This window comes from Acartia tonsa, chromosome 5, assembly GCF_053477335.1.
Source record: "Acartia tonsa isolate MP-2025a chromosome 5, ASM5347733v1, whole genome shotgun sequence".
NCBI classification, from domain to species: domain Eukaryota; kingdom Metazoa; phylum Arthropoda; class Copepoda; order Calanoida; family Acartiidae; genus Acartia; species Acartia tonsa.
Genome location: NC_137264.1, coordinates 44,926,524 through 44,936,373, shown reverse-complemented (window position 1 = coordinate 44,936,373; position 9,850 = coordinate 44,926,524). Strand labels below are relative to the sequence as shown.

The window sequence follows — 9,850 nt, the reverse complement described above, 5'->3', positions numbered from 1 at the left end:
ACTTTTTTTATATTTTTGTACTAATACCATTTTCCTGATTGTATATCTTTATTATTATTTTGTACAATAGTATTAATTTCAAAAATTAATATAATTTGTGGATTTAAAAGAGTTTTTTGTTTCATGCTTATTGTATTTCTTTTTATATACAATAGTACAAAGTTTAGAACTTTGCCTAAAAATGAACATAGTATTTATAGTACACTTTTTTTGTGTGATAGTATTCATTTCAAATTTTTGGACTTTGCTTAAAAATGAACATAGCGTTTATTGTATAATTTTTTTGTATAATAGTATTCATTTTAAAAATGTTTTTAAAGTTCCAATTTTGTAGACTCTAACAAAATCTTAAGAATGTATACAATCGAACAATAAAAAATATACCAGAACATAAATTTAGATGAGTTCCAAAACTGAGGACGTAGGAAATATTTTGAAAAATATTTTTTGAATATCAAAAAGAAATTTTAGAATTTGACAAAAAAATTGTCTAATTCTACAATTTTGATTTTATTTATAAGTACAAAATTTTTTTTTTAAGTAAAAAATTTTGGGACTTAATATGTTACTTAATGAAAAAAAAAACATAAAAGTACTATTGTAGACAAAAATGATACAACATGTACAAGAAAAAAATAAGGGACTGTACAAAATTACAAAAAAAATAATACAATAGTACTTTTGTATAATTTTCATAATACAAAAATAATTCTACCTGATATAGTTCAAATTTTTGCTGCTAGGTGTCTCTCACTTGTTAGAAAAACTGTTTTTTTGGGTTTTCCAATATATATATGGTTGTTTAAAAATCAAATAAGTAAATCTTATTCAAATTGGTTTCTCATTTCATTGTTTTTTTTTCAGTATTTTAAAATATTTCATTTTAAATAATTATAAAATCTAAACTATAGACACCAGTATACCAAATCTAATCAACTTCAGTATAGCATGGAAAGGATCATAGCCTAGCCATGATAAGAGTTAAAACATGAGAATCTCTTCACTGAGCTTCCATTATAGAAGTAAAAGAGGAGAATATCTCATGTACTCTTATCATTATGAATAGTTTAAATCATGGAAATATCTCCCTTAACTCTATGATATTTTTTTGAGAAAATATAAGTTTTCTAACCCTTAAAGAACCACATTTGTACTTTTGTATGATTTTCATAATACAAAAAAAATTCTACTTTTAGTATGTATTACCTGGGAAATTTTTTAAAATTTGTAGTATACATTTTTTGCTTCTCGTACTAATTTTAATTTGTATTAATTTTTAATGACTCATACTAATTTTCTAACCTACAGAATCACGGCCGAAAAATGGTTTTAGTATATAATATATGTCTCTCGTACTAACAAAATTTCTCGTACCCTCGTAAGAATTCTTGCATAATGATGGTATACTATCGTAGATCCCACAAATTTTCTATACTATAGTATAACAAAATTGATACAATTTTAGAGTAAGGCCATGTATACTATTGTAAACAAAAATGTATACTAAAAAAAGGATCCACGTATACAAAGGACCACCTGGGTTTCTAACGACATTTCTCGTCCCAAAAAAGACATCTGCAAGTAAAATTAATATGTACTCCCAATGGTCCTTTACACGTCTTATTCCCATCAAACCTTATTCATCACACAATTTAAATTGAATATTTTTGTACTTTTTTTTCTGTTTATCTTTAGTTTTATAAGGTGTAACAAATTATATAAAAATTATTGATTAAAATTTTTTATAGATTTTTTATTGTTGTATATTTTAATGTATTCATGTATTAAATTTAGTAATCAATTTGATATTTTGAAAATAAATTTTAAAAAGTGAAATTTTAACAAATCTGTATCTTATGAAATAATTTACGTTTTTGCACAAGTAGAATAGATATATTAATCTTGCCAGCCGTTTAAAGTATAGCTTCGCTAATAAAAAGACAAGGATGAAAACATCCATAAGTAGCGAAGCTCAAAAAATTATGGATGGATATCCGGAAAGAATGAACTATAGACCAGTTTCATAAAAAAACATCAAACTAAAAAAATCACGAAACCTTGTAAGATTTATAACGTAAAAATCTAGGAATCGATCTAGCAACTCAATCAATAAGCAAATCTTAATAAAACTTTGTGTGGATTGTGAACTTATTTAATCCTTAAAACTATCAGCTGTCTATCTCGAATAGGAGTAAAGAAAATCATGAAAACTTAAATCCAGAAATCGAACTAGCACCCCAACCAATAGGCAAATCTCAATAAAACTTGAAAAAAAAAATTAATAGAAAGTAAACTTAAAAACATTGATAAGAATTATATTACTTAAATAACATTCAAGGATACGGTTTAAGGACATAATTACATTTTTAGAACTTGATTTTAGAACTGCTTCGCTTGAAATATTGTAACTTGAAGTCTTTGGAATCATATTTCCAAAATTAGATTATATGGTATGTGGTAATTATACAACAAGGATGACAACATCCATAAGTAGCGAAGCTAAAAGATTATGAATGTAAATCGGGAAAAAAATTAGATTAGTGTCATACAATAAACATTAAACTTGATAAAATAGGGAAACAACGAAACCTGTAAATTTTAGTAATCTATCTTGAAAAGAAGTTGAGAAAATCACGTAAACTTGAAAATCTAGGAATCGATCTAGCACCCCAAATAATAGACAGATGGACAAAACAAAGTATAGATTAGATGGACATATGTCATAGGAGTCTTCATTAAGAATTTCAGCTGTCTATCTTGAAAAGGAACCGAGAAAATCACGTTTCCCCCAATGTGTCTCTTACGGACAGACGGACATTTTAAGTTATAGAGTAGCTTCGCTAATAAAAATTGCTGTCAAAATAGTAAAGAATCACCATGATTTATATAGACGTACGTACGTACCTTCTGATAACGATTATAGAGTTACTTTATTTTCTAAATCGTACCTAAATACTACAGGAATCTTTATGCAAAGTTTGAAATCGATGGGACAATTTAAACTTGTCTCAATTAACGAAAAGAGCTTACCGTTTTGGAAGAACCCAAGTTATGGAAAAACTTTGCCTTTAAAAATATGTGCGAATTATCAAATTATAAAAAACATATGTATTCCTTGTATGTGTGTAGCGAAGGAACTTGTTAACCGCTGAACCGATATGGTTTTCCTTTGCAATGAAGCTTCTTATAGATCTAGAAAGGGTTTACAACTATTTTGGGGTAAGATATCTCTGAAAAAAAAGTATTCAAATGACCCTATAGGCGCAACCACTAGTATTGTACTAATTCAACGCAAGGATCTAAAGGGATAAGACAATGGACAACAAATTGAAACACACACATTCCCAATTATTAAACACAATAATAGCCCTTCTGTAGATTACAATCAATGGTTGAGAAGCGGTTGGACCAAACAATCAAAATTCCATAAAAGTCTCTAAAGTTTTGAGACAACGAATAAGGAAACGTTATGATACAACTTTGGGGACTATTGTATTTAACAGCCAAATGTCCCTTCCTCCCTGAATTCAACGACATTAAATATCCATATTTCTCTGAAAAAATTAAGAGTATTAATTGCTTTTCAAAAAAGTCCTCTTAGTAAAATGTTTAAGGACAAACTTGTTTAAACTTCCGGCCATTTGAGATGAGTTTCCGCTGAGATGTTTTTAGTTTGCATCCGGTGTAGAACACCTATACACACAGCTACAAACAGCGGTCAAATTAGTTATTTTTCATATAATTATTATCCTATTATATAACGTGGTAAGATTTTTTGTCTGTATCAAAGGAGCTCACAAACCGCTGAACCATTATACAGTGAATCTTCTTATAGGTTCAGGGAAGATTATGTTTGCTTTTTTCGGGGGGGGGGGGGGGGGGGGTATCTTCATCCTCCCAAACTAAATAGCATCTAAAAAAATCGACCACCCCCCCCCCCCCTACCAAAGTTCTTTTTTTTCATTCAGGAAGCAAATTAGTTATTTTAATATAATTTTTAAACAAATTTTTATGATATATGTGTGATATTTATCAGAGAGGGAGGGGACATTGGGCTATTTATTACACTAGTCCCCAAAGTTTTATAATAGTGTTTTCTTATTAGTTGGCTTAACAACTTTGGGGACTTTTACTAATTTTTTATTTGTTCAATAAGTTGAGTTTAAAAACGTGATTGTGATATACAGAAGATGTAATTATGTGTATCACCGTTGGGAAAGTACATCAATTCATAGGCCATTGTCTTATCACTTTAGATCCCAGGTTATTTATTTTATTTTCAAAGTTAAATTTCATCAATTAAACCTTTTTTTCAAATTCTATCCTTAATATCTAATAAAGAAATTATTTTTTAGAAAATTCTTAAGCATAGGGAAATTGAACTTGCCTAATCTAATTTAAAACTTACAAATAAAGCTTCATTAAAAAGTAAAACCCAAAAGGATCATCAGTTTTAATATCTAAAGACACTGTAATGTACAGCGATCTAAAGGGATGAGACAATGGCCGGTTAATTGATTTACAAATTACACAAGGTAACCCATTTTGTAGATTATAATTAGTGGTTGAAACGTTTGGTCACTTTACTAAATGAACTAACCGATTAAAATTTGATAAAAGTTTCCAGGTTTTTAAGCCAACGAATAAGAAAAGAGTATCACAAAACTTTGGTGACTAATGTAATAAAAAAACTAAAATTTTACTCCCTCCCTGAGGTTTTTAGCTTAGTTAAGAATTTACTAGTATTAATTTTTCCCTAAACGAGTACCGTCGCGTCGCTAGGTGATGACTTCAAACTTAGACATACACACGTCATATCAAAATGCTTTAATTTTTTTACCGTAAAAAATCTATTATTTAATTTTTTTTGTCTCTTTTGATTTTCTGTTTTAAGGAAGCTTCACGTAACTTCTAGTTTATGTTTATTTCACAAACAGGCTTCTAATTGTTTTAGGCTGTTTTTCTGCTTTAACCCTTCCCCCTTCAAAATATATTATCCTTTTCATTGAAAATTGATATGTACAAATTTATATAAGTATAAGCCTTTTATATAAAGTATTAAGATTTTTTGTCTGAAGCTTAAGATTTTATTAATTACAGATCTTTTTAATTTCTCCATTTAAAGGAAGCTTTACATAGGTCCCAGTGTGGTAATAGGATATTTTGTTTTTGGATCTAAGGAAGTGGACGGGTTTTCTGCTATTTTTCTTCCCCTACCCTATCTCATCAGATACAGAGCCTCTAAAAGCTAGGGGAAAAGTGTGTAAATATATAATACAAAGCCAAAAAATACTAATTATTTAATTATAAGAATCTATGAGCTATTATGAGTCAAGCCTATGCCATGAGGCAAGACCAGCAGAACATTATCCATACCTGTACAGATACAGATACAATTCCAGTACATATGGACACACAGGTTTTCTTCACTTTTTAATGAATCAAAAACATAATGAAATGCACATAATTTAATAATAGTTTTTTTTTCTTGCTCGCATCGTATTATAAACTGTTTTCCGCGGATATAAAATGATTATGATCATACATTTTTATATTCATAAACAACTGGATATAATGTTATTTTATTGTATGGATGAGAACCGGTTCAAATCCACCAGATATTAATTGGTTTCGAATGAAATTGATAAAATTGTTTCCAGGCATGATGAACAGAGGGTACCAGCATATCCGATACTGTTTACACTGTAACAGATATAAACATCAGGTAAGACTAGAGCTCTTTATCCCAACTGGCTTTGCCGTAGTACTCCGGCAAACTGAAACTTGAAAGATTTAAAGATGTCGTTCTAACTCAACTGTGGCCTAAATGAGGGCCGACGTGACGATGGGTTTATTTGTATCCTTTGGTTATCACGTTCCTAAGGAGATTTCGACTCCCAGCAGCCCCGATCTTAATCCAATGGAATATTGAGCCTGGAGTGCCATTAAAGCAGGAAATAATAAGTCCTCCATAATTGCCACTTTCAAGGAGAACTTTGTCTTCTTGAACATGGACATGGTGATCAGGGCCTGCGGGCGGGTAGAGGCGGTTTTTGAGATTTGCGGCGATATTATTGATTAGTCTAATAGTCATATACCTAGTCTGCACCCCAGTTTTTAAAATAAAATAAAATCTTTAAAATTTACAATTTTATGTTCATTTGTTTAGAAGCTAGAAAAAGTCCGGATTTATGTGTCGCACCCTGTATTCTGTTGAATGTTAGAGGAAGACTTTTATTTTGATCATGGTCAAAATAAAATGCAGATATCCTTATACTAAAGTAACAGGATGTGTGTTTGTGTGTCTGTGTGTTTGTGTGTTTGTATGTTTGTTTGTACCGAAGGATCTCGCTAACCACTGAACCGATCGGGTTCTCCTTAACAGGGTAGCTTCTCATAGGTCCCGGGAAGGTTTATAACTATTTTGTTGGGGGGTGGGACACCCCCAACCCCCCCAAAAAATGAAAAATCCCCCCCTCCCCCCAAAATTTTTTTTTTAAATTTTTTTAACTAAAATTAAAATTTTTTTTCGCCCCCCTCTAAATTTTTTAAAAACTTTTTCTTTTAAAATCTAAAATAAGAAATTGGGTTATCAAATTCCACTCTCCTCTCCTCAAGTGCCCCTAGAGGCCTCTAGGGGCGTAGCCGCTAGTCTTTATAATAAAGTAACAATATCTCTGTCTGTCTGTCTGTGTATGGTTCTCCTTTACTGGATAGCTTCTTATAGGTCCTGGGAAGGTATATAGGTATAGCTATTTGGGGGAAGGGTACCACAACCCTCTCAAGAGAAATCGCTCTTAGAAAATATTTTTAATCTTATTTCAAAAATAAAAAAGGTACTTTTTTGTTTACTATTTCATTTTAAATCTGAAAAAAAAGTATGGGTTGTCGAATGTAACTATTTTAAAGGGCTGTCTAGGGGCGTATCTGCTAGCTTTGTTTTTGTTAGGATGTTATTTTTCTTGACTTAAAAATCTTTGTAAATAAGCTTTCCAGTATGGATTCCAAACCGATTTATATCCGCTGGAATAGAATCGCTTTTCAGCCATATTAAAAAATCATCTATTGCATCGTATTACAGAAATTTCATATAAATAATAAAATGAAATCCATAAAATTCATTTCAGTTTTGTTAGCCATGCCTTCTTCGCCCCAGGGCTAACTCTGCTGATTTTAATTCTTATAATTGTACATTCCAATATCCGCAGAAAGCTGTCTATAATACGATATATTATTTTATCTAAAAGTTTTAAACAGTACAACTATGACCCAATTATGAACTAAAAAGAAAAATTCATATCAATATTACTTATCAATAAATAAAATATAAATGCTAAATTCTAATCAGTTCATGAAAATATTCTTTATATTAAGTTTGATAATGCCAAAGCAAAGTGAGTTATTCAATTTAATAATTTAATAACATTTTAGTGAAGAGAAATTATTCATTTCAGTTGCGAAGCTACTCCAAAATTCGCATAAGTTATTAATTATTTTTAAAAGCGAAGCTTATCTATAAAATTAGATTCGGTCCATCCGTATGTCCTTCCGTTCGTCCGTAACAGTTAGCTCTTTTCCTTAATTTAGACTCAAAGTGTATATGTTCGTTAGTTTGAATGTTGTTATCCTTGTTAAAAGGTACAACTATCAAAATAATGTTTACTAAAACCTAACCTAACCCAAAGTAATAAACAAACAAACAAAAAACTACCTCCGATTTTTTTTGCAATTTATTTAAAAAAAAAGGGAAAGGGAGATTTTTTCTTTTTGAACGGGTTAAGAATGTCCAACCCCCATAGAAAATAGCTTAAAAACACCACAGGACCAATAGGCATATTCCCTGAAGAGTTGAGCCGAATTGGATCAGTGGATAAGCTTCAGACGGACAGACAGACAGACAGACGGACAGACATCAAGCTACTTTGAATTATAGATTATTAACGCTATATTTACACATTCTAGGGGGACTTTGTTTTACATTTGAGAAGAATCTGCAACAAGATTATAATGAGTTGAGACAAAAATATGGCAAAACAAAAGCTTCACAGCAAAGCACAAGTACCAAAAGTCCACAACAAAAAAGGGACAATACAAATAGGCTTAAATAGTTATTTATCGCATCGTATTATAGACAGATTTCTCCGGATAATATAATGAAAATTTTAAGATTAAAACCAGATTTGTAAGGCCCTCTGGAAAATTGCCTGTAATACGATGATATACATGATTTTTTAGTATGGCTGAGAACCGGTTCTAATCCAGCGGATATTTATCGGTTTCCAAGCCATATGGAAAATCGATTAAATCAAATTGAAATTGAAACATTTAATTTTATGAGGCAGGGAGGGAACATTCGTTGCTTATTACACTAGTCCCCAAAGTTTTCTAATAACATTTTCTCGTTTGTTGGCTTAGGGGACTTTTATTGAGTTTTATTGGTTGGTTTATTAAGTTGAGTGTCCAAACCTTTGAACCACTAATTATTATTTACAGAAGGGTAATTTTTGGGGGAATGGTTTTTGGGGATGTACACCAATTTATCGGACATTGTCCTATCCCTTTAGCTTCCTGGGGATAGGCTAAATGGGCGGAGGGAAGGATTATATGAAATATTCTAATTTGTTGTCTTAATAGAAGAAAATTGGAACGCAATAATGTTAAGATATTTGATGATGAAAATAAACACTCCACTCTGCAGGAGGAGAAACAAAATGAAACTTATTTTCATAGAATTCAAGAAAATAGTAATTTATCACAAGAACAAACTTTTTCATATGAACAGGAACTGTCAGATTTTAAAATGTCATTGAATAGGTGTTTATCAACATAGTCCCCAAAGTTTTATTAATATTACCATTATTATTATTTTTTGGCTTAACAACTTTGGGTACTTCAATTGAATGTTTATGGGTTTGTTGATTAAGTTGAGTATTAAAAAGTTTGAACCACCAATTTAAATAGGGTAATTTTGTGTACTGTTATTGGGGATGTACATTAATTTAAAGGCATTCCATTTTTATAGAAGCAGAAATATAATCTATGATTACGGTTTTGACCCTCTAAAAAACGTAATCTTCCATTCCACTTTCCCCTCTCTTGGTGATGATATCATCAACGCTGATACGATTTTTGAAATGTACCATTCCACTCTTAATAGAGGCGAAACTAGAATGGTACATTTATTTTTACATATCAGCGTATTCATAAACATTGATTTCCTTATTTAAATCGACATAATAGTAATGGTATATTCTAGTTATTATTTTTATTTTACATAAAATTTTTAAAATTATAAATAGTATTTTATACATTTCTACGATTAATTTAAAAATAGTATGCATGATTTCAATTATGTCGATGTTAAAAGTGTAAACCACCATTCCAGTTTCGCCTCTCTTGAAAGTGGAATGGTACATTTCAAAAATCGTATCGGCATTGGTGACATCATCACCAAAAGAGGCAAAATTGGAATAGTAGATTACAAAAATCATATCGGCGTTGATGATATCATCACCAAGTGAGGGGAAAGTGGAATTATAGATTACGTTTTTTAGAGAATATACCATTACTATTATGTCGATTTAATTAAGGAAATCAATGTTTATGAATACGCTGATATGTAAATATAAATGTACCATTCCAGTTTCGCCTCTATTGAAAGTGGAATCATGGAATGGTACATTTCAAAAATCATATAGGCGTTGATTATATCATCACCAAGAGAGGCAAAATTGGAATAGTAGATTACAAAAATCATATCGGCGTTGATGATATCATCACCAAGTGAGGGGAAAGTGGAATGGTAGATTACGTTTGTTAGAGGTCCCAAACCGTAATCATAGATGATATT

At 30.6% G+C, this 9,850-nt stretch overlaps 1 protein-coding gene across 26 annotated transcripts in view; it reads right to left on the bottom strand.

Annotated features, from left to right (window-relative positions):
• The window catches only part of lap (phosphatidylinositol-binding clathrin assembly protein lap), a 329,664-nt gene that overhangs the window by 195,481 nt on the left and 124,333 nt on the right, over positions 1-9,850 (bottom strand). The window lies entirely within an intron of this gene.